The following is a 25,409-nucleotide window of genomic DNA, read 5'->3' on the forward strand; positions in this document are numbered from 1 at the left end:
AATATTAGGGGGGGCTTCTTCACGCAGAGAGTGGTGGGAGTGTAGAATGAGCTGCCAGATAAAGTGGTAAATACGGGGTCACTTTCAACATTTAAGAAAAACTTGGACAGGTTCATGGATGAGAGGGGTGTGGAGGGATATGGTCCAAGTGCAGGTCAGTGGGACTAGGTAAAAAATGGTTCAACACAGACAAGAAGGGCCAAAAGGCCTGTTTCTGAGCTGTAATTTTCTATGGTTCTATCTCTGCCTGTTATGCAATGTGTACAGAAGATGTTGCCTTCCATCTGTGTAAAGCAGCCATGCCTGCAACCCTGAGCATTTTCCCATTCTGACTGGAGTATCACAAGCAGTGACTTGTTCAATGTATTTGTGGGTAGCCTGTGGGAGATCCTGGTCAAGTCTGTGATACAAGCATGTGACCAGCAGGACACAGTTATTGGTGCTGTTGCTGGCCATCTTCATCCTCATCTGTGTTCCAATCTAATAAGACACAAACAGCACCCACCCTGATAGAACAAATGTCCAAAATGCAGAAGGTAAACTTCAAGGTGTAGGAAATAAGCTCCACAGTGTATGAAGTGATCTCTTCGCAAGGGTATTGTGATCAAACTCTTTCTCACTAGCAGATAAGATAGCAGCTGTGAGTACTGAATATTTGTTGGCATATTTCCCTGAGATTGATTCACATCCCTCAGTTGGCATTGTCCACTCATCTTGCTCTCACTGGCAAGTTTCAGGAAGCCCGGGAAACCTATGGGTCCAATGTTGAAGTCAAAATTCTGTGTCACTATCCGTCTAATAAAGTGATTAACATATGTTAATTGACAATCCACTTCTTCCAACATAGTTACATGCATCCATACTAATGTGCTGAAATGCCGAAGCTGGCAGCTTGGAACCAGCTTCGCAACCTGCTGTCAATTTCGCTAGTTTTAACACTCCACCCACATACTCCTCCACAAGAAATTCAGCCCTCAGCTATTGCATTAGCAGTGGGTGTGCAAGTAATGCAAACTGAGCAATTGCACAGCAAACAGATTTTTTATAGGTAAATAAATGGAAAAATATTTTTACTGTTACAGCGCTCTACAATAAGAACAAGAATGAAAAAGGCCATTCAACAGTGTAGTAGCAAGCCCCTTTAAGGGGCAATGTTTTGAAGGATCAGATGACACCTTTGGCCAATCGGGCCAAAGCGTGCAAATCCTGGTGCTGAGCGCGGGCTCTCCCAAGCAGTCTGGGAACGGAGTTGAAGTATTCAGTAGTATTTCCTTCACTGCGTCGCACATAGTTTTTTTTACTGTTAATAAATAGTTCTTTCTCCACTTAGTGGTCATCACTCCTTCCAAGATATTACAAACAGATAACTGCTCATTTCACAAAGTATAACTGCCCAGTCATAAACTCTGACCACATATCTGACATTACATCGGCACCGAAATTCACATGATATTTCTCAATTGTGTGGCAGGTAGAATGTCAGATATTGGTGTGATATCAGCTATGTAAGTGTTAGGTTGACTGGATCAATAGCATGATCTTTCAGTTCTTCATAATAGGCAGAGTACAAGTTGTATTCATTCAGCCCATGCTTGCAAAACCCAAAACAAAATGGGGATGATCTTAAGAAAATTGACAAGTGTGAAAATGGGAGAGTTTCAGACCCGTTCTTTCGGCTACAGAAAAATTCAAATATAAATGGGGCAAAATGTGATGAGGTGGCACAGTGACAAGCACTGGCAGCCTCATAGTACCCGGGACCCGGGTTCGATTCCCAGCTTGGGTAACTGGCTTTATGCATATTCTCCCCATGTCTGTGTGTTTCCATCAGGTGCTCCGGTTTCCTCCCATAGTCCGAAAAACGTGCTGGATAGGTGCCTTAGTCATGCTAAATTCTCTCTCAGTGTACCTGAACAGGCGCCAGACTGGCGACTAGGAGATTTTCACAGCAACTTCATTACAATGTTAATGTAAGCTGACTTGTGACGCTAATAAATAAACTTTAAACTTCTCGCCAGCAGGAGGAGTGGATGGAGTCTAGTGGGCACCTGTACATAAGTCTTATCTCCAAATGCACTAACTATGTACAAGAGTTCAGTCAGTGCACTGGAAGATTTTCACTCACCTCACTTTCTGGACATTGCCCTCCCACCCACACTGTTCTCAGCCCTCCACGATTGCTGGCACTCAACCCTCTGGTCGCTAGCCATTCCCGTTCACACCCCAAGTTGACTGCCATCCCCATTCACTCCCCCATCGATCAATAATCCTGCTCATCCCCCTCCCCCATTGATTGTCACACTAGTTTACCTCCCACAGTCAATTGCCGCCCCCGTTCAGCATCCCACCCCCACCCCCCCCCCCCCCCGACCATTGATCACCGTTCCAGTGATCTCCCATTGCAGAGAGTGCAACTTCACATGTGCTGCCTCTTCTTCAGGCCCCGCCCCTCCCATTAGGCACCACCTCTTGTTACTGCCCTGTGGGCAGTGCCAGGGTGTCCTGTGGGCAACTCCAGGGCGTCAGGCTGACACTGCCAGGGTCCAAGGGGCACTGCCCCCTTGCCCCCAACCACCCCAGGCACATCAATGGCCACTAGGCCCACTGGTGAGGCCATCATGTCAGGTCCCCTTTGCTGGTGATCCTCGCTGGTGAGAACCCCCATCAGCGAGTATGGTGGTGCAGTGATTAGTAATGCTGTCTCTCAGCACCAGGGATCCAGGTTCAATTCCTGGCATGGGTCACCGTCTTTGTGGAGTCTGCACATTCTCCCTGTGTCTGTGTGGGTTTCCTCCAGATGCTATGGTTTCCTCCTACAGTCCAAAAGACATGCTGGTTTGGTACATTGGCCATGCTAAATTCTCCCTCAGTGTACCCAAACAGGTGCCAGAGTGTAGGGACTAGGGGATTTTCACAATAACTTAAGTGCAGTCTCTCAATGTAAGCCTATTTGTGACACTAATAAATAATTATTTTGGTTAAGGTACGTGAGCCTGAACAATTGCATCCGAGACTCACTAATAATTCTAAATCAGAACTGAAATATTTAAATGAGCTTCATGTCCTTCCTAGGCATGAGGCTGATTACTCCAGCAATTCAGGGCCGGTAAGATCATGAGATATGCGAAACAGGGCGCGAACCCGACTTATCGCCTCTCTCACAACCTTCCTGGTTTGCCACACCGATTGAACAGCATGACAAGCCAGTAAGATCGCCCCCAATATTTCCCACTAAATATGATCCTGTGATTGTTCAGAACTTGCTGAACAATCCTGAGTGTGTTAATAGTTATATGACAACCAACTTAAAGATGAACAATCATGGTCATAACTTGGCTCATTTGTACTTACTGGAAATGCATACATTCATACACATTCTTTGCAAAATGAAGATATTCAAGTCTTAGCCTTTTTTTGTTACTTGGAATTTAGGGATCTTACAGTTCCCCATTACTTTCTCCATGGCAATGCATCAGCCAACCAACTGGCTTGCCAACCAAACAGCACCCTTTCTTTTCTGTGGTATAAATTGTTGCGATCATTTGAAATTTGTCATTCTGGCATTTATCCTGATAAAGGCAAGGCACAAAACCTTTGACAACAAGCCTCACGTTACAGTAATATTTAAGTTCTATACTTAAAAGTGCCTGAGTTTAAAAGAGTGAGTTGAGATTAGCAACAGATTAACTGATCTGCAAGAAGAGTGACTCCATTACTACTGATCAGCGATTTTATCATCACTGATTTAGATAGCAGATAAGAATCCGATCAGATTCTAAAAGGATCCTCATTAATAAATACATACATGGAATCTGAGTGGTTTTTTAACCCACTGAATCTATCTATCTATCCATATAGAGCCGTTGGGAAACTACTGAGGTTACTGAAGCTCACTTATAAAGCCTCTCTGCATGAGCAGGTTGCTCTGCTCCACAAAAAAGAGACTAAGTTTCTACTGTTCGGGGCTAAGCCTTCCTCCCCAACTGCAAGAATCCTACAACCGCATCTGCCCCCTGCGCTCCCTTACCCCACCAACCCAGGGAGATCCTTGCTGATGGCATTCTGATGTCAGCAGCTGGCTTCTGGGCTGTCCAATATTCATCCTTCCCCACCAGCCAATTTTCATTTTCCACCAGAAGTGTTTGGCAGCATTTAAATCAAGTCTCTCAGTTAAAATACACTGGATCCCCAAATCAAACTCTGGTGTGGTGTTATCATCCACCCGACCTCAGCAAATTTGCACAAACTATACTGCAATGAATTATCTAAGAGCACCATCTACTGGTAAATACTGAAGTTTGATATTAATTTGTTGTCTAAATACAAATTGTTGAACTGCCATTGGGATATCAAGGACAGCATAATTTTACTCACCCATATTAATTATGTTATAATGCACTTTATTTGCATGTGTACAATACCAGTAAGATGTGCTTTAAAACAGTACATTCATTTAACAAATACCTACTACCATTTCGTAATCAAGAAAATAAAGCACATCAAAAATCACTCACACTTGCTTTGGATCTTACCATTTTTTTCAACAAATGAACAAAAAATGAAAGTACACTTGTGTGAATTTGTATTGAGATCACATGTCCAACAACAGTTTCAAACGTTTATTACGAAGTAACAAAATTCTACTGATGTTAGATGCGAGGGTAATCCCAGAATGCAGAAAGGCTACTTGGAACGCCAGTTCTTAATTGTTTATTTTGCACTTTGGTTTAATGAGAGGAAAGATATACAAGAGTTGCTCTTGTTGTGGTCATTCAAATACAGGAATGTTTATTAATTGTAAAAACACACAAGAAAGGCTACAATACAAAAAAAAGTTTAACTATAATGATGGCCGCGCGCGCGCACACACACACATAGAATGAACCTCTTCTCACATCTATTTACATTCCCAAGCTCTGAGAATGTCCCTTGTCCCAAAACAACATTACCTATAGTTTAACTCAATGAGCTGAATCTAAAAAATCATATCACACACAAATTATATTTTTAATTTTGGGAAGCCTTTCTTCTGATTCAGCGTATTTGAAGTTTCAAATAGCAGTTTCGAGCATTGAATCCTACTTTCAGGAGAACTTCTGTTTCCTGCTGGGCATGGCTATGGTCATAGTTGCTCATCAGCTGCTTCTGCTGCAGTAGAGTTAAGTAACTGTGATACTAATATAGCGTTTTTTCCTTTTGATCTCATTTAATCTAATCAACGCACTTTAGAAGTCACGTTTTTATTATATAAGTGTGATATGTATTGTGTCTCCACTTTGGATTCGTATCTTTCTATACTTTTAATACTTATAATTCTACACTATTATTCTCTACTTTGCTTAAGTAAATATTTGCTTACATTGCTGCTAAGTTAATTCACAAATCAAAAACCTTCCAGCCAAACTCATCAATCCCCTTCATCAAATTCTTTAATCTTTATTTTTTCCAAGCTTCTTTAATCTTTATTTGATCCAATTCTTAAATCTTGATTTTATTCAAGCTTCTTGACAACATGACAGTACTTCCACTATCCCTCATGAATAGGTTCATCCATTCTGTAAGTGCAGTTAACATATTTTGGGAGACATATATATGACTTTCCATTGTTGGAGGCGGTTCAGGATGCCTTAAATGTAAAAGACTCAAGTCAATGAATGTGCTGGCTGGACTTTCTCACGACTCTCCTATTTTACGTGGAATGACTTTGAGACACGTGCACTGCATGCATCTCTGAACACTGAGTCTGTGAAGACCTTAAAATAATGGTGTGCAACCGGCTGCGTAATGCCACTGAGGTCTCCACGTGCAGCTTGAAAGGATTCTGTTGGAAAATAAATTCAGCACAACAGTCACCTTTATAGCAACTGGCATTGGATGACCACCTATGCTGTTGGAAGTAATCCCCCCGCCAGCATAATCTTAAAGAGAGGTTGCTGTGGATCTTGAGAGCCCACGTCTCTCGGGCACTGTGTTTCTGACATCTGAATGTCGCTCATTCTCTACCTATATACATGAGTGGCAGCATAAGTTCTTCTGCACCTCCGCTGATGCATTAGTATGTCTACATCACCTTATTGTTTCAGCGCAGCTCTGGCACCCTCATGCGTTGTAAGAAGTCTGACAATACCAGGTTTAAGTCCAACCGATTTATTTGATAGTAAACTCACAAGCTTTCGAGGTTTCCCTCTTCATCAGGTGAATGGAGAGTACTGGCCTCAGACAGAGCACATAACAGCGCAGACAGTTTACAGATTACTGAGTGTTCAGTACTCAGCAATCTGTAAACTGTGCTGTTATATGCTCTGTCTGAGGCCAGTACTCTCCATGCACCTGACGAAGAGGGAAGCCTCAAAAGCTTGTGAGTTTACTATCAAATAAATCTGTTGGACTTAAACCTGGTGTTGTCAGACTTCTTACTGTGTTTACCCCAGCCCAACACCAGCATCTCCACATCATGACCCTCATGCATCACCAATGCATCCTGGTCCTCTCCTTTCTTCATCTCCCTCTCAATCTTCCTCTTTGCTGAAGGATGTCTCTCCTACAGAGAAAACTATTCCCATGTTTTCCTTAACAAGTCCAAGGTGCAGCTGAGGGTCTAAATTCACCTGTAAGCAGGAAAAGTGAGGCCTCAAAATAACAAATGTTTACCATTCAAACATGGCTTTCTTCATTAGGCACCACCAGCAATCACAGTGTCCTGAATTGTTGAGTTCAAACTATGGATTCAGCTTGAGTCTTTAAACCCATGCTTACAAATTTACAGTTCAAATAAATAAGTTTCCCACCTGGTATAAATCACAAACTCCATAATTTTTATTCATTCCAATACATATTATTTAAATTAATTGATGCATTAACAAGCAATTTAATTCAACTTGAATAAGGTGGGGGGGTTCCTGATTTTTGAACCTGATCATCTGCCACATTATTCCAATTGGGTATAATGAAATCAGGAACATGATCCAATGTCATTTTGCACGATGATATGTTGGTGCAGGCAGATGAATAACCTGTTTCTGTTCCATTTTACTCAACCCTGCATCTCAAATTGCTATCCCAGGCGAAATCATCTCTGCTGAGGCAGAGTACTGGTGTCAAACTGAGTTAATAGTCCCAATCTGAAGATCTGTTATTTCATTTGCCAAAACAACAAAAATATTTCTGTAAATTAACACTGAGGAGTTTACACTTTTTATCTTGCTGAGCCACAAAAATATGAACTAAAGAATCTTGGTGCCATATGTAAAGTTTAAATCCATATTTACTTGCATATATTCTAAGTTTCTAATGCAGACAGATATTTTGGAACTGCAATAATTCCTATTCACCCATGAGGTAATTAACAACTGCAACATTTATTTACATATAATTCGAAAGGTTGCAACCTCATGACTGCAACTCAGCTTCCAAGATCAAACTGACTAAAAAAAAGCCTGCATGTGGTCAGGTGGTCCCCCACCCTGGTCCATGATTGGATACACAGGTCACATGACCCTCTCAGCAGCTCACCCCTTAAGAAGGGACAAATGGCACACTGAACTCCCTCCAAGTTCTTTTATACTCAGTTCCCAATTATTGGAACATTAAACACATGCATTCAGTCCATTATAAATTGAGTCTTTCAGATGGTTTCCAATTTCTAGTGATGTGGTCTAACCTCTCTGTCAGGGTGCTCGCACTAGGATGCTTTCTGCAAAAACCACCATACCCTGTATCTTCTCAGATGCTGGTAACTCAGCTTCATCCATTTACATGGGATGACAGACTAGCCTGTCTCAGGCTACCGTGATACTTCACTGCTTGGTTAGTCAATAACATTTCTTGCTGGCAACATAGTTTCAGGGGGCAGTATTGGCTGCTGGGACAACTCTCATCCTCATAAATGGTCTACATATTTCTGAATGATTCTTCCTTGTACACGCACTTCATAAGACTCAGGATAATGCTCTGGAGACCTGGATTCAAATCCCACCCAGTAAATGGTGAAATTTGAATTCAATAAATATCTGTAATTAAAAGTCTAATGATGACCATGAAACCATTGTTGATTGTCATAAAAACCTACCTGGTTCATTACTGTCCTTTAGGGAAGCATATCTGCCATCCTTACCTAGTCTGGCCGAGGGTCCAGACTCACAGTAATGAGTTTGACTCTCAAATACCCCCTGAAATGGAGGGCAGTTAAATGGACAATAAATGCTAGCCCCGCTAGTGGTACTTACATCCCATAAAAATGAATAAAAATAAATCAATAAAAAGGTTTTCTCCTGATTCCTCCAATTTTATTTAGGTTCCATATGCCACAATCAGTCAAATGCTACCTGAAGACAAGATAATCACTGATACTTCACCATGGGAATTGAGGTCTTTTGACCATTTTTTGATCATGGCTGTAATGAGATTGGAGCAAAGTGGTCCCAATGGAACCCAAATTGAGTGTCAATGGTTAGATTATTGGTAAGTAAGTGCTGCTTGACAGTCTAGTTTAACATTTCCTTCCATCATTTTGTTAATGATTGAGAATACTTGATAGGGTGATAATTAACAGTATTTGATTTGTCTGTATTTTGTGAACAAGTCATATATACCTGGTGAATTTTCCACTTTTTTGGATAGATGCCACAATGATAACATTGTTGCAACAAGCTTATAGGCCAGTGCCTCAAGTACTTAGCTGTTTAAATGCTTGAGGCAGGGCTAATTCTGGAGCACAAGTCTTCAGGAGTTCAGCTGGAATGTTGTCGGGGCCCATCACTTTTGCTCCATGTGATACATTCAGTCATTCATAATATTAAGTAAAGTGAATCAACTGTCCAAAGACTGACTTCTGTGACGATGAAGAACTCAGGAGGAGGCAAAGTTGGATCACTCAGTCATCAATTCCAATTGAAGATGGTTGCAAACCACGTCTTCTGCATTCACATGCTAGGCTTTGCCATTACATCTGACTGCAATGTTCAATGAGTCACTTCATGCCATTAATTGTTTCTTCATTCACAACTGCATGTGGCAAGATTGCAAAATCTTGATCTGATCCATTGGTTGTGAATCATTTTGAAGCGTCCATATCATGCTGTTTCTGCAGTTCAGTGTGCATATAGTCCTCCATCGTTGCTTATCAGGTTGCCATCTCATTCTAAGTGCACCTGGTGCTGCTCTTGGCATGCTGTTCTACTCTCCTTATTGAACCAAGGTTCATGATTTCATAAGGCTGCATCTAAACGATTAAATAAACATTTTGAGGCATTGATCTATGAACTTGTGACGGTTTTGAATTTGGAGTGAATTGCGAGTTGCAATATTGTCTGCTTCTGAATTTATTGAACCTGAAGAGACTTAGCAATTTGCAGATAATAGATGATGCCTTAGCTACTTTGTAATGAGTGCAGGAAGATAATAAGGGAAAAAAAACAGCTGCAATAACAGCTATAGGAGAGGCTTATATAAATGATTTGGAGGAAAATGTAGTTGGTCTGATTAGTCTGGTCTGACTAGTAAGTTCACAGACAACACAAAAATTGGTGGAGTTGCAAATAGTGAAGAGGACTGTCAGAGGATACAGCAAGAATCAAACCAGTTGGAGAATTTGGGGGAGAAATGGCAGATGGAGTTTAATCCGGACAAGTGTGAGCTAATGCATCTTGGAAGGTCCAATGCATATAGGAATTAGACAGTAAATGGTAGAAACCTTGGGAGTATTGACAGGCAGAGAAATCTGGGCGCACATGTCCAACGATCACTGAAAATGGTAATGCAGGTGGATGAGGTGGTCAAGAAAGCATACACCATGCTTACTTCGTTGGTCAGGGCATTGAGTATAAGAATTGGCAGGTCATGCTGCAACTGCACAGAACCTTAGTTAGACCTCATTTAGAATATTGTGTACAATTCTGGTCGTCACACTACCAAAAGGATGTGGATGCTTTGGAGAGGGTACAGAAGAGGTTTACCAGGATGTTGCCTGGTCTGGAGGGTATTAGCTATGAGGATAAACTTGGTTTGTTCTCACTGGAACAACAGAGGTTGAGGGGTGACCAAGATTATGAGTGACATGGACAGAACGGATAGTCAGATGCTCTTTCCTAGGGTGGAAAATACTAGGGGATGTAGGTTTAAGGTGCATGGGGAAAGTTTAGAGCAGATGTGTGAGGCAAGTTTCACCACAGAGGGTGGTGAATGTCTGGTACGGGCTGCCCGGGGAGGTGGTGGGAGCAGGTATGATAACGGTATTTATAGGGCCATTACACAAATACATGAATAGGATGGAATGGAAGGATATGGACTCCGTAAGTGCACACAGTTTTAGTTTAGGTGGGCATCATGATCGGCAGAAGCTTGGAGGACTGAAGGACCTGTTCCTTTGCTGCACTTTTCTTTGTTCTTAGCTTTCAACAGAAGGTGAAAAGCAGCCTCTAATAGTTCAGTAGACATAAGGTTCTGCTTACAGAAGATCTTATAACCCCAAGTGAACAATCAAGATATCTTTGAGGAGCAATGAATAAGGAGCCTGTGCAGGTAGTTGTTGAGCAATGTAGTCGCATATAGCAAGACCTGCAGAAAAAGGTGACTATGCCATCCATGTCTTTTGCTTTAGAAAAGTGACCATCACTCTGAATTTCTTTGCATCAGATTCTTTCCAGGCTGCTACGAGTGACATCATTAATATTTCACAGCCAGCGTTCCATAACCAGATGAATAATGCACCATTTGCCAGAATGACCCAATGCATTTCATTTCCAATTGATGCAAATACCAGAACAAGAGATCCTTGAGGTTTACAACAAGGGATATTTTCCCTGGAATGCAGGGTACAATTGAAAGCACTCATCTCAGCAAATGCAATCACAGGGCCAGCCAGCTGCTTTATCAATGAACTGCTAGCAAATGATTACTACCAAGAGAATCACGTAGCTCTGTGCCAGGTTTTGCATCTTGCAACTGAGAATCCTGAGGTGCAGCAAAGAAGAAAATCCCCCTTATCTTATTAAAATTCTGTATCATAAGCAGCTGTCAATAAAACTCAACATTTGCACGTGACTGATAATGCAATACTTGAAACTTGGGCGGCATGGTAGGACTGCTACTTCACAGTTCCAGGGACCTGGGTTCGATTCCTAGCTTGGGTCACTGTCTGTGTGGAGTTTGCACATTCTCCTTGTGTCTGCGTGGGTTTCCTCTGGGTGCTCTGGTTTCCTCCCACAGCCTAAAGATGTGCAGGTTAGGTTGATTGGCCACGCTAAAAAAATTGCCCTTAGTGTCCTGAGATGCGTAGGGTACAGGGATTAGTGCGTAAATACGTAGGGATATAGGGGCAGAGCCTGGGTGGGATTGTGGTCGGTGCAGACTCAATGGGCCAAATGGCCTCTTTCTGTAATGTAGGGTTTCTATGATTTCTAAAACTACTGGAGAAATTCAATATATCATTTGTCTTGAAATGGCAGCACCTTCAACAGAAAAAACAAATGTGTTGATTACTGATACACAAATAGGTCCAAGCAGCTATCACTGTCATCTATTGTAGGAGTGATTAAAGCTGTCAAAAGATGACTACAAAAACATGAGTGTGTTGCAATTTTACTGCACGAAGGCAGATTATTGTGCAACATTTAGTGCTAATGACTTTAGCTTTTTATATGTTGTTTCCCCATAACTTGAAGAGTAGCACTGATACCAACACTGTGAATTGAATTGCCTGCCTGTGGTCTTACCTTTCAACTCCACAAGTTGCCCTCTATTAGGATAAGAAGATAGGAATCAAGGTTGTGACAGATACCTGTTACTATAAAAGATACCTAAATACTCTGGCTATCTACAAGTTAAAGAGTTCAATACTTTAATTTTGATTTCAGAAATGCATATTTTCTTAAGGGGAATATTTCTGCCAATCTACAGGATAAAGCATAATGTAGGAAGCACTGGAGGGAACCGAGTGTAGGGTGTCAAAATTTGCTGATGACACCAAGATTGGTGGAACGGCAAATTGTGCGGAGGGTGTGGAGAGTCTGCAGAAGGATCTAGATAGGCTGGGCGAATGGGTCAGGAAATGGCAAATAGAATTTAATGTTGGCAAGTGTGAGGTGGTCCACTTTGGTAGGAATAATGGTAGGAAGGATTATTACTTACGTGGCGAAAAACTGCAGCAGGCGACGGTGCAGAGGGACCTCGGGGTCCTTGTGCATGAGTCGCAAAAACCCAGCTTGCAGGTGCAGCAGGTGGTCAGGAAGGCAAATGGGATGCTGGCCTTCATAGCGAGGGGCATTGAATATGAAAGTAGGGAGGTCTTGCTGCGGCTGTATAGGACATTGGTGAGGCCGCAGCTGGAGTACTGTGTACAGTTTTGGGCGCCGGACTTACGCAAGGATATTTTGGCCTTGGAGGGAGTGCAGAGGAGGTTTACTAGGCTGATGCCGGAGTTGAGGGGGTTGAGCTATGAGGAGAGGCTGAATAAATTAGGCTTGTACTTGTTAGAGTTTAGAAGAATGAGGGGAGATCTCATTGAGACGTATAAGATGATGAATGGGATGGATAGGATAGAAGTGGAGAGACTCTTCCCGCTCAGAAAGGATAGTAGGACTAGGGGGCACAGCCTCAAGATAAAGGGGGGGGGGCGGTTTAGAACGGAGTTGAGGAGGAACTTCTTCACTCAAAGGGTGGTGAATCTCTGGAATTCTCTGCCCGTTGAAGTGGTGGAGGCTATCTCCCTAAATATTTTTAAGACGCGGGTTGATAAGTTTTTGATAAGAGAGGGGATTAAGGGTTATGGGGAGAGGGCGGGAATGTGGAACTGAGCCACGACAGATCAGCCATGATCTTATTGAATGGCGGGGCAGGCTCGAAGGGCTAGATGGCCTACTCCTGCTCCTATTTCTTATGTTATGTCCTTATATTTCAGTTTTACATTCCAGCAAGAAATTAGTGTATTTGTATGTCAGAGGCATTCCTTAAGTTTTAAGATGGGAAAGAAGACAAAAATGTTATTGTTAAGTACAATTCAATGAATTACTTATTCTTATCTTATCTTCATACATTAAATTAACTTTGCTTCTGTTTGGACAGGATATGTCCTATGGGATATGGGGGGAGAGGGGCCAGCCATGATCAAAATGAATGGTGGAGCAGGGTCAAAGGGCTGCATGGCCTACTCCTACTTCTAGTTTCTAACCTATGTTCCAAGATGTTTAAGGAAAATTAGGTGAGAAAATTAGGGTAGAAGAACACTGGAACAGTAGTAAGGCATTCAAATCAGCACAGTGGCATAGTGGTTAGCACGTTCTCTCCATGGGTTTTCTCCAGGTACTCTGGTTTCCTCCTCCCAGACTCCAAAGATGTATGGGTTAGGTTGATTCACCATGCTAAATTCACCATGGTAAATAAATGGGATTAGTGGGGGATAAGACCTGGGTGGGATTGTTATCAATGCAAGCTCAATGGGCTGATTATTCTTCTTCTGCATTGTAAGGATTCAATGAAGTCCTCAAGATTGTGTCACATTCAATTTGGTCATGGCTGATGTGTTCTTTAATTCAATTTACCACTTGTATTCCATATCCTGTGACATTCTTACTCAAAGAAACTTGTTTGTAGACCCTTCTGATCCATATTTTTACCTTTCAAATAAATAGGCAATATAGTATAACTCAGTATAGCAGTCTTTTAATCAACATGTTTTGTTACATATTGCAAAAATTGTGCGATTCACTGAAGAGCAGTTGATCTCTGATTATTGTCAACTAAGCCCTGAGCAATGTCACAAGAAAAAAAAAACACCCACTACTAAGAAGGGTAGTATTATGCCTTTAATCATTTTTAAAATTAACATTAAAAACATAGAAATCATAAACATTTGCCGTATGGAATATTTTTGTGCTGATTTTATTTTGACTTGAGGGCTTTCTTATGGTTGTGCAAAATATTACTTAAGAGTTCTCTCCAGTACGATTTAACCAACAGGCAGCAAAAACAATGTAAACAGCTGAAAAATCTTTTGATGTTAAATATAGGAATAATCAAAATCATAAATTTTAAAGTGTTGCCAATATCTAAATATTATTTAGAAACCATAGGTCACTACTGTCTGACAATGTTTCCATGGGCTGCAGAAAGGCCCTGTAGTAGCCAGAATTTCATGAAATGTTATAATCTGCAATTTACCCCATGTAGGATGCCATTTTCAGAGATTTGTGGAATCATGGAAGGTTACACTACAGAAGGAAACCATTCAGTTAATTATGCTTGTATTAGCTCAATGGAAGAACTATCCAAATAATCCCAATCTCCTACTCTTTCCTCTTAACCTAGATTTTTTTCCCCAACAAAGCATTTATCCAAATCTCTTGAATCTGTTTCCACTACCTTTTCAGACACTACATTCCAAATCATAACAACTCATTGCATAATTTTTCTTCCTCATGTTGCTCTGGTACTTTTGTGAATTTTTTTTTTCCTGTGTATTTCCACAAATACCTTTGTTTCTATACGCAATGTATACTCCGTGTATGAGCACGGACAGGTCATTAGTTGGCATGGAGGGTATGAGGGGCCATAGGAATTGGTGATGAGCATAAGATGCATTAAAGTGCGATGACTGCAAAATGCCATGCAGGTCCCCTGTGGATTTTTGGAATGATCTGTAGGCAAAAATATTGAGTGCGACAGTGACCTTGAAGTCAATTGGCAGGGGATAGTCTCCCAGTCCATGAGGTGTTAGTTCCTCCCGAAGAATGTGATCTATCAGAGCTTGGGACAAGTATAGATATATACAGCATGTCTCTTTTTCATCTGCTAATAGGAGAATCTTCTTTAGTATGCCTTTGGTTTAGCAATTCGCTGCCATGATCTGGGTCTATCCTACTGATCCTCATGTTCTTGCTATGGTCCTCCTGAAGCTTCAGTCAGTGGCTCCTCTTCCTTTTTCTTTTCCTCCATTCTATTAGAACCCTCAAATGATAGATTCAAGACATTAATAGAAATTGAGCAAGAAGAGAGAAGCTCACAATCTTGAAACAAAAGCACCTATAATGGTGTCTATTGTGCCCTACTATCCTTGTCATTGACGCAGCCTTGAATCTGAAGCAACCCGATACATCACGGTGATCAATCAAGGTGCCATCTTTGAAACTTAACGTCTCAAACCTACAGTAGTTGAAGAAGATTTGAATGACATGCGCAACCTAACAAAGCTAAGTACTCCAATTTTAGATTTGGTGTGCTAAACAATAAGTTGCTCATTGTAAATAACTGGTAGTTGTTTGGCCCGTTATGCATGCCGATTGTGGAAAGCACACAAAAAGTTTTTCATTGATAAGTTGCCACATATGCAGCAGCTGCACTTCTAACAGTTGCTTGCATTCCTAAATTTCACATTCTTGTGTGTTAATATTTAAATAGAGCAACTGACTGTGAAGCCAGTGACTCCTATATTTTCTTGTTATGGCACGAAAAAGAGGCATGGGTTACTATGGCAATCCTGTCATAAAAGTCATCCAACTTTCTCTCAGCTCTGACTCAATTTTAAACTAATGGTACCGAGAAATTAAAGGACACCTCAAGAAAGGACCCTTCAGTACAGCAGGTCACTCTTCCCACCTCAGGCTTCTTCCATGAAGATTTGTTTCTAGTTTCAATGTTAAACTGTTCCATTACTTCATGTATGTACGATGGTTATTCTACACTATTATTTCAAGGCCAGTTATAATGCTCCCACTTCATTGACCACATCCCCTAAATTTACCTGGAAGCACACAATGTACAGGTAAAGCTCCACCCTGTTGTTCTCCAGCCAGCCCCTCAGTATTCCCCTCCCACTCATATGTGGTAACCTATCCATCCCATCGTGTGTCAGTGTTTAACTTTTCTTTGCCTGCCACTTGTGATGATACTGTGCCTTTACAAAAAGTATGTACATCATATTTCTTGGAAGGGATAATATTTAGAATTCATATCTGTTTTATGGTGTGCCGATTTGTCTAGCAAAACCGTTGAATTGATAACTAGGAGCACAGGGTCAGTACTCATTTCAGACCTGGAGTGTTTGCTTTAAGAAAGCTAATGCATTGTGTTTGCTCAATGGGAGGAGCTACACTTGCAGGAAAAATATAGTGGCCAGAATTTTACTATCCCTGATTAGCAGTTAAGAATTGTCTCTTGTTTTGTTTAAGTATTCTTCAATTGTTAAATATTAAGCTAATTCATTTGTTATAAACTTTTTTTTTAACAAATTTTATTTAACAAAAGCTTCCTAGTGCTTCCATTGAATCAAGCCAAAACAGCAAATTGTTGCGGTCTAGTCTGACTTCATAATATACCTGGGGTTTTTGACTGGGATCCTAACAAACCCTCTTGCTATGCCTTCCTGCCCCTGTGCCACACCATGTGTCTGTTATCCTTGAACCTGGTTCCAATGTTGGTCTCTGAGCCCTGCTTGAATACCACTGCACAGTGTGTCATCCAGGACTGTGGAGGTACCCATCAGGAACAAAACAAACACTCCCACCCCCACTATTGCAATGCTGAGTTCTGTTTGTATATACAGCCCTGCCTCAGTACTGCTGCACAGTGTGTCCTCCAGGACGAAGGAAAATCCACTAGGAACAGATCAGCCCTACACCTCCGGTAGTGTGGTGTTCCACTGGCATTGCAGCGTGACCAGCACAGCACTGTGGTAGGTAGGCTACAAGTGTTGCACTCACCTCAAAGCTGTAAGTGAAGTGAGGTCTGACTGCTGCATGCCACTCTTTTTCAAACCGGCATGATTTCCTGCTGGCGTGACGCAAAATTGGAAGGCACCAAGTAATTCCTGCAAGAAGCATATTTAATGAGCAATCATGAGATGGTAATGAATGCAAATGGCATTCACATCACTAGTCAGCAGGATACTCAACTGCCATCAAAGAGTTCTTGGGAGAATTGCAAACCTTTTTTAAGCAGGCAGAAATTCAATTTTTTTGTTTCACATCAATTTCTTTACTCCTGCCTGTCACAAAACTTGCCATGGGCAGAATGGAAGGATTAGGCCCAAGTTAACTGTTCACCTTTGTGCCTCCTGTAAGGGCTGTAAGGGCTTAGGATCAAAGGGCTTGGGAGAAAAGGGCCAGGTAAGTTTGAATTCTTAACTGTGTTCAGTAATTACTAAGAGACTGTGATGGAGGGGTATGTGATGTGCTGCTTCTGTATGATGTGGGAGCTGGTGGACCCCAAGGTCCTTCCCAGTGACCATGTCTGCAGTAAGTGCTGGTTGCTGGAGGAGCTTCAGACACTGAGGCTCATCAGGGAGAGGGAGTGTACCCTGGATAATGGGGTGCAAGAGACATCCACACCCCCTAGACTGGCTAACTGTCAGGGTCAGGAACAAGAGGGTGCTGCTGGGGGGAGGAAGGAGGGGGGGAGTGGGGAGGAAGGAGGGGGGAGTGGGGAGGAAGGAGGGGGGAGTGGGGAGGAAGGAGGGGGGAGTGGGGAGGAAGGAGGGGGGGAGTGGGGAGGAAGGAGGGGGGGAGTGGGGAGGAAGGAGGGGGGGAGTGGGGAGGAAGGAGGGGGGGAGTGGGGAGGAAGGAGGGGGGAGTGGGGAGGAAGGAGGGGGGAGTGGGGAGGAAGGAGGGGGGAGTGGGGAGGAAGGAGGGGGGAGTGGGGAGGAAGGAGGGGGGAGTGGGGAGGAAGGAGGGGGGAGTGGGGAGGAAGGGGGGGGAGTGGGGAAGAAGGAGGGGGGAGTGGGGAAGAAGGAGGGGGGAGTGGGGAAGAAGGAGGGGGGAGTGGGGAAGAAGGAGGGGGGAGTGGGGAGGAAGGAGGGGGGAGTGGGGAGGAAGGAGGGGGGGAGTGGGGAGGAAGGAGGGGGGGAGTGGGGAGGAAGGAGGGGGGGAGTGGGGAGGAAGGAGGGGATGACCCAAAGGCCTCAGCCTCTCAATCTGCACAACAGGTTTGAGGTTCTTGCTCCCAGTGTGGACAAGAATGCGGGCTGTAAGGTTGATGAGCAAACTGCCCACGGTTTAGTGGTGCAGACACAGGACAAAGAGGAAGAAGTAAAGAGGAATATAGTGGTAATTGGGGATAGTGTAGTCAGGGGCATAGACACTGTCCTTTGTGACAGGGATAAGGAATACAGAAGGGTGTGTTGTCTGCCTGGTGCTCCGGGCCCAGGATGTCTCATCTGGGCTGCAGAGGAACCTGGAGTGGGAGGGTGAGAATCCGGTGGTTGTGGTACATGTGGGTGCCAACGACATAGGCAACTTGGGGACTAAGGATCTGCAGAGGGAGTATGAAAAGCTGGGAATTAAATTAAAAAGCAGAACCAACAAGGTGGTTATCTCTGGACTACTACCTGAACCGCATGCAGATGGGCGTAGGGTAAATAGAGTTAAAGAGATGAATGGGTGGCTCAGGGATTGGTGTGGGAGGAATGGGTTTGAATTTATGGGGCATTGGCACCAGTATTGGGGCAGGTGGGATCTGTTCAGATGGGATGGTCTTGGTCTGAACCGTGCTGGGACCAGAGTCCTGGTGAATCGTATAACTAGAACTGTAGATAGGGCTTTAAACGAATTGCAAGGGGGGTAGGGGGGAGGGGGGCGGGGCAGTGTTTGTGTGTGTGTGTGTGTGTGTGTGTGTGTGTGTGTGTGTGCGCGCAAGGGTAGGAGAAATTACAATGTCTGAAGTAAAAGAGAGGGTACAGGCACGGGAAAAGGACAAGGATGTCCCAATAATAAAGGGAGTAGGGGGCATAAGAAAGGTTGGTAGCGTTCCTTCAAATAGGGTCCAGATAAAGGCTGGGATAAAGACACTTTATCTGAATGCACGAAGCATTCGGAACAAAGTGAATGAGCTGGTGGCGCAGATCGGCACAAATGGATATGATCTGGTGGCCATTACGGAAACGTGGTTGCAGGGTGACAGGGACTGGGAGCTGAATGTCCAGGGGTATCAAGTGTTTAGGAAGGATAGACAGGAGGAAAAAGGGAGAGGGGTAGCTCTGCTGATTAAGGATAATATCAGGGCGGTAGTAAGGGAAGATATAGGCTCCAAAGAGCAGAACGTGGAATCATTGTGGGTGGAGATAAGGAACAGTAAGGAGAGGAAGACGCTGGTGGGTGTGGTCTATAGGCCCCCAAATAACAACTTGGAGGTGGGGCGGGCTGTAAACACGCAAATAAATGATGCATGCAGAAATGGAATGGCGATAATTATGGGGGATTTCAATCTACATATTGATTGGTTGACCCACGTCAGACGCGGTGGGCTTGAGGAAGAGTTCTTGGAATGCTGCCGGGGTAGTTTCCTTGAACAGTGTGTGATGGAACCGACAAGGGAGCGAGCTATCTTAGATCTGGTGTTATGTAACGAGGCAGATAGAATTAGGGACCTTGTTGTGAGGGATCCTCTTGGAACGAGCGATCGTTGTATGGTTGAGTTTTTGATGCAGATGGAGGATGAGAAAGTAGGGTCCTGGACCTGTGTCCTCTGTTTGAACAGAGGGGAGTATGATAGGATGAGAGAGGAATTGGCAAATGTAGATTGGGGGCGCAGATTGGTTGGTAGGACTGCTGAGGATCAGTGGAGGATCTTTAAGGAGATCTTTTTTGGTGCTCAGCAGAAATTTATTCCAATGGTAAAGAAGGATCATAGGAGAAGGGATAATCAGCCATGGTTATCGAAGGAAATAAAGGAAAGTATTAAATTAAAAGCTGATGCGTTTAGAGTGGCTAAAAGTAGTGGGCGAGTAGAAGATTGGGAGAGGTTTAAAAATCAACAAAGATTGACGAAGAAGATGATAAAGAAAGGAAGGATAGACTATGAAGCTAAACTAGCACTAAATATAAAAAAGGATAGTAAGAGTTCTTATAAATATATAAAGAGGAGGAAGCTGGCTAGAGTGAATGTTGGACCCTTAGAGGATGAGAGGGGGTATTTAGTGGTGGAGGATAAGGAAATGGCTGAGGCCTTAAATAAGTTTTTTGCCTCGGTCTTCACGGAGGAGGACGCGAATAGTTTGCCAGGTATTAAAGATAGAAGGATGGCAGGAGTTGAGGGCCTGAATGCGATCACTGTCACTAGAGAGGTAGTGCTTGATCGACTAGCGGGACTGATGGTGGACAAGTCCCCAGGACTGGATGGAATGCATCCCAGGCTTCTGAAGGAAATGGCAGTGTTGATAGTAGATGCCTTAGTGATTATTTTCCAAACCTCGCTGGATTCCGGGGACGTGCTGGAAGATTGGAAAACGGCTAATGTTACGCCGCTGTTTAAAAAGGGTAGCAGGCAAAAGGCAGGGAATTATAGGCCAGTTAGTTTAACGTCTGTTGTGGGAAAAATGCTTGAATCCGTCATCAAAGAAGAAATAGCGAGGCACCTTGAGAAGAATTGTTTGATAGAGCAGATGCAGCACGGATTCGTTAAGGGGAAGTCGTGTCTGACGAATTTATTGGAATTCTTTGAGGATGTGACTAGTGCGGTAGACAGAGGGGAACCTGTGGATGTGGTGTTTCTCGATTTTCAGAAGGCGTTTGATAAGGTGCCGCACAAAAGGTTGCTTCAGAAGGTTAGGGGGCATGGAGTTGGGGGTGAGGTGTTAGCGTGGATAGAGGGTCGGTTGTCTAATAGGAGGCAGAAAGTTGGTATCAATGGGTGCTATTGTGATTGGCGGTTGGTGACTAGTGGAGTGCCGCAGGGATCGGTCCTGGTGCCGCAACTATTTACCATTTATATAGATGATCTGGAGGAGGGAGCTGAGTGTAGGGTGTCGAAATTTGCTGATGACACAAAGATAAGTGGAAAAGCAAATTGTACGGAGGGTATGGAAAGTCTGCAGAGGGATCTAGATAGGCTAAGCGAGTGGGCAAGGACCTGGCAGATGGAGTACAAGCGTGAGGTTATCCACTTTGGCAGGAATAATAGTAGGAGGGATTACTATTTAAAGGGCAAAAAGCTGCAGCATGCTACGGTGCAAAGGGACCTGAGGGTCCTTGTGCATGAGTCGTAAAAACCCAGTCTGCAGGTGCAGCAGGTGGTCAGGAAGGCAAATGGGATACTGGCCTTTATAGTGAGGGGGATAGAATATAAAAGCAGGGAGGTCTTGCTGCAACTGTACAGGGCTCTGGTGAGGCTGCAGTTGGAGTACTGTGTGCAGTTTTCGTCGCTGCACTTGCGCAAGGATATTTTGGCCTTGGAAGGAGCGCAGAGGAGGTTCACTCGGCTGATACCGGAGATGAGGGGGTTGAACAATAAAGAGAGGCTGAATAGACTGGGTTTGTACTCGTTGGAGTTTAGAAGGATGAGGGGGGATCTTATAGAGACATATAAGATAATGAAGGGGATGGATAGGGTAGAGGTAAAGAGATTCTTCCCGCTCAGAAAGGACAGCAGGACTGGAGGGCACAGCCTCAAGATAAGGGGGGGCAGTTTAGAACGGAGTTGAGGAGGAACTTCTTCACTCAAAGGGTGGTGAATCTCTGGAATTCTCTGCCCATTGAAGTGGTGGAGGCTATCTCGCTAAATATATTTAAGACACAGGTAGATAGGTTTTTGGTAGGCAAGGGAATTAAGGGTTATGGGGAGAAAGTGGGAAAGTGGAACTGAGCCACTTCAGATCAGCCATGATCTCATTGAATGGCGGGGCAGGCTCGAAGGGCTAGATGGGCTACTCCTGCTCCTATTTCTTATGTTCTTATGCTCTCCTCTTAGTGCGTGTGTTGCAGATGTCTTTGCCTGGCCAAGTGCTCGCAAGCAATGATCAATGCACAATGGTTTGTGACTCATTGAGCAACATGAGAAGTTAGTGCAGCAGGTATGAGATACTCTCTGAAGATGCATTCACTGACCTTGATCACCCATGTGAGGTCACTGTATTTCTTGTAGTAGTGCTGCCATGTGCTCACAGTCAGACTCCAAGAATTGAGTTCCCTTGTCACCTGTTCATATTCCCTTTAGAGGTTTCTCATTGAGGCAAGCCATCTCCATATCCCCAACACCCTCCCCCACAGAAACATAGCCTGTTAAGTATCATCATTAAGGCCTCCAGGACCACAACCATGAGCTTTAGAATGTTCTCTCTTCACTTGGGCTCCATTTACTATATTTAGTTTCTTCTTATAGCCAATTGAAGTGCTTACAATCAGTGACAGATTCTTTCTGTTAAGTGAATCTGTACTCTAAAAGTGGCAGGATGCCTTTAAGAGCTGGAGGCTAATTGAAACATGTGCTAGCTTTACACATTGCTCAGTCACCTGTTGAGCATCCAGCCAACCAGCAGTACTCAACTGAAAGCTACAATCAGGCAAATAAGAAGGAGGCAGCACAATATTTGTGCTGCCTACCTCACTGGCAAATCACGAATTGCAACACCTGTGTATAAAAACAGAAAGAAGGTTTTTAAGCTACTTATGTCATCTGCATTTTCTATTCGCAAAGTAATAATTCCTACATTATATGTCTGTATCAGCCTTCCCATTATAATTTCATATATCCAGGATTATAACTGAAAATTTCTCTGCAAATTGGCCCTTATTATTGTGTAATTGCAGAATTTACACACTAGGTGGCATTCAAAATAGTTGAAATAAAATCATCCAACTTTTTTCTCAGTATCAGTATTTCATAATGTCCAAATTTAAAAAGTTACACAATGGTGTGGCTGCATTTATCCATTGTATTAACCTTTTTCATCTTTTAATGACATTGATAAAGATTTTAATTAAAGGCTTCAACTGTTATGATCTTGGTAGAGACCAGTGACATTTTTTTTAAGAATCCAATAGGGGTCGCATGGTAGCACAGTGGTTAGCACTGCTGCTTCACAGCTCCAGGGTCCTGGGTTTGATTCCTGGCTTGGGTCACTGTCTGTGTGGAGTTTGCACATTCTCCTCATGTCTGTGTGGGTTTCCTCTGGGTGCTCCGGTTTCCTCCCACAGTCCAAAGATGTGCGGGTTAGGTTGATTGGCCATGCTAAAAAATTGCCCCTTAGTGTCCTGGGATGTGTAGATTAGAGGGATTAGTGGGTAAATGTATGGGGATAGCGCCTGGGTGGGATTGTGGTCGGTGCAGACTCAATGGGCCAAAGGACCTGTTTCTGCACTGTAGGGTTCTCTATCTATAAAATAAGCCTATATTTGTTAAAGGTATGAAATCACAGAATTCTCAGTTTAAATCAAAATATTTCTACTAAAGAAAAATTAAACAATATGAATATTCATAACTACATTCTATCTTAAATGGTAAGTTACACAAAAATTATTAAAGTAAGTTACTTTTTTAAAAATGTAACTTCCCTACTCAAATTTCCTTCTACACCCATCTGACTTTGATCTCCAAAATTCAAGTCAGATACTTACAATTTGGAAGATTAACCATGAGAGTACTTCATATAAGCATTGACATTTCTTGGCCTTCTGCTTTCTTCTGATCACATTTTCCCTTCAATCTGTCCAACTGTCCCATGGTCATCAACTCCCAATTTAACACCATCAAAGCTAGCCTCTTAAATGTAGCAATCTGGGTCAGAACTCTCAATATTTGTCAGCTTTTGGAATTTTGCCATAGAACCCTCACTGCCTCTTCTGAGCTTGGCTCTACATTAAATCTAATTTGTTAGGAATCTTTCAGTTAACAAGAGATTTAAATTATTTTAGCCAGCACACTAAATTTTAAGTAATCCCTGCTAGAAGGAGATGTTCCTTGCTCTGTAGCTACACTGTCCTAAAACCAAAAATCCTGTTTGAGAGCAGGGTCACACCAACACTCTACTCAGCGATGTAATTAACTTCTTGCTGACCCTTTGCTATTTTAGTTGGTCACATGATTGGTTGCCAGATGCTTCACCAGAAGCCAACTCAGAGAAAAATCTGGAGTGCAATCTTCCCAAAATTGCATCGAGTGTTGGATCAGGTGAGAAAAGCTGTGTGAAACTCGCCAGCTTCACAGCGCCGCTTCTTGCCTGATGAGGATCATACAACCAGCTGGAGGGGTGGGGCCTTAGCACACCAGCAACACTGGAAATCTGCCCAGTCACGGTGAGATTTAAGGCCACCATCCTCACATGGACAATGGGGACACACCCATTGGGACACTCCCCCCACACAGACATGAACCTCTGCAGATATCAGGAACCGCAGGTGAACAAAGATAACATCCCCAACCCCATACACAGGAAGTAAAACCCCCAACCACATGCCATTACCCCCATGGATTAGGGAAACTCCCATACCCCTGCAGTAGTGGAGCCCCCCCCCCCCCCCCACAATGGAGGAGGGTAAGCCCCCTTGCTAAAGCCCACAGGCAATGACAAGGGACACTGCCAGGATGTCAAGAGGCAATGACAAGGTATGTCTCACCCTCACGGGACTACTGACACCTTTGTGCCCCTGATGTTGTCATCACAGCTGTCTTTCATTTCTGCAAACCAGCAGTGATTCATGCCACTGAGGAAGGGAAAGAAATGTCACAGGGCGGACAATACGGCATCAAACCCTTTGTTAAGTGTTAAGTATTAAATATGTTAAGTTATTTAAAACTACGCACATCAGAAAGGGCATGAACCTGATCACATTATCTGTGAGGAGCTGGGAAAATCTAAAACTGAGACCTTGCTGGCACAAATCCTGCGAGATTTAGTTACGGGATGCGCACCCATGGCTGCATGGGCGCTAGATAATGGCCCTAAATCTTAAAGATACCAACAGATCAACATAAAATCTACTGGGTCGTAACTTCCGAGCTCTCCAGCATCAGATTGAGGTATTACCCAAAGATGCTTTGGGCAACTGCTCTCAAAACTTCACAGATAAGGATTTGCATGGCAATGGCCCAGAAGTGCAAATTTCTTCTGCAGCTTTTTTGCTTTTATTTATAATAATAACAAATTGCATTTATATGGGAATGCCACTTGCAATTCTTCTCCAAATCACACTTCATACTGACTTGGATCTATACCACTTTTTCTTCACTGGAACTCCTTATCTGACAGCATTGTAAATGTACCCACACCACATCCACCTCAGCAGGTATTCGCCACCACCTTCTTTTTCAAGGCCAGTTAAGGATCAGCAACAAATGCTGGCCTTGCCAGTGAAGCTCATGCGCCAAGAATAAATTTTAAAAAGTGGATTGTCTCTCCCAAACCTGTAACATGTTCTCTTTTACTATGCTTATCAGGAAAACTCTGGTTATGAGGGAGGATGCTACATCACCACCCTGATCTTGCTAAATAACACCCAACTAAAAGTAGTTATTAAATTCTGAATCTTAGATCCACGGTCACAGACAATCTTTTTCTAGATGTCGAACTTAATACATGCATAGGGAAAGCAGCTGTCACCTTTGACAGACACATGAAACACGTATGGAATTATTTGTAATTGATGCTTAGGAACAAAATGGCATTTATGGGGCCTAGGTTCTGAGCACCTTATTGTACTTCTGCGAAACAT

At 43.2% G+C, this 25,409-nt stretch overlaps 1 protein-coding gene across 5 annotated transcripts in view; it reads right to left on the reverse strand.

The window, feature by feature from the left end:
- ppfia2 (PTPRF interacting protein alpha 2) overlaps window positions 1-25,409 on the reverse strand; it is a 384,719-nt gene that overhangs the window by 334,757 nt on the left and 24,553 nt on the right. Inside the window, exon 1 of one of the 5 annotated variants that reach the window (XM_080191165.1) lies at window positions 16,692-16,750. The exons of the other annotated variants lie outside the window; for them this stretch is intronic. The gene's annotated coding sequence lies outside the window, so the exon portion shown is untranslated. Of the gene's footprint in view, window positions 1-16,691; window positions 16,751-25,409 lie in introns of those variants that run through there. 5 annotated transcript variants of the gene reach the window in all.

Source organism: Carcharhinus amblyrhynchos, chromosome 6 (genome assembly GCF_965287045.1).
Source record: "Carcharhinus amblyrhynchos chromosome 6, sCarAmb.v2.hapA, whole genome shotgun sequence".
Lineage (NCBI taxonomy): Eukaryota > Metazoa > Chordata > Chondrichthyes > Carcharhiniformes > Carcharhinidae > Carcharhinus > Carcharhinus amblyrhynchos.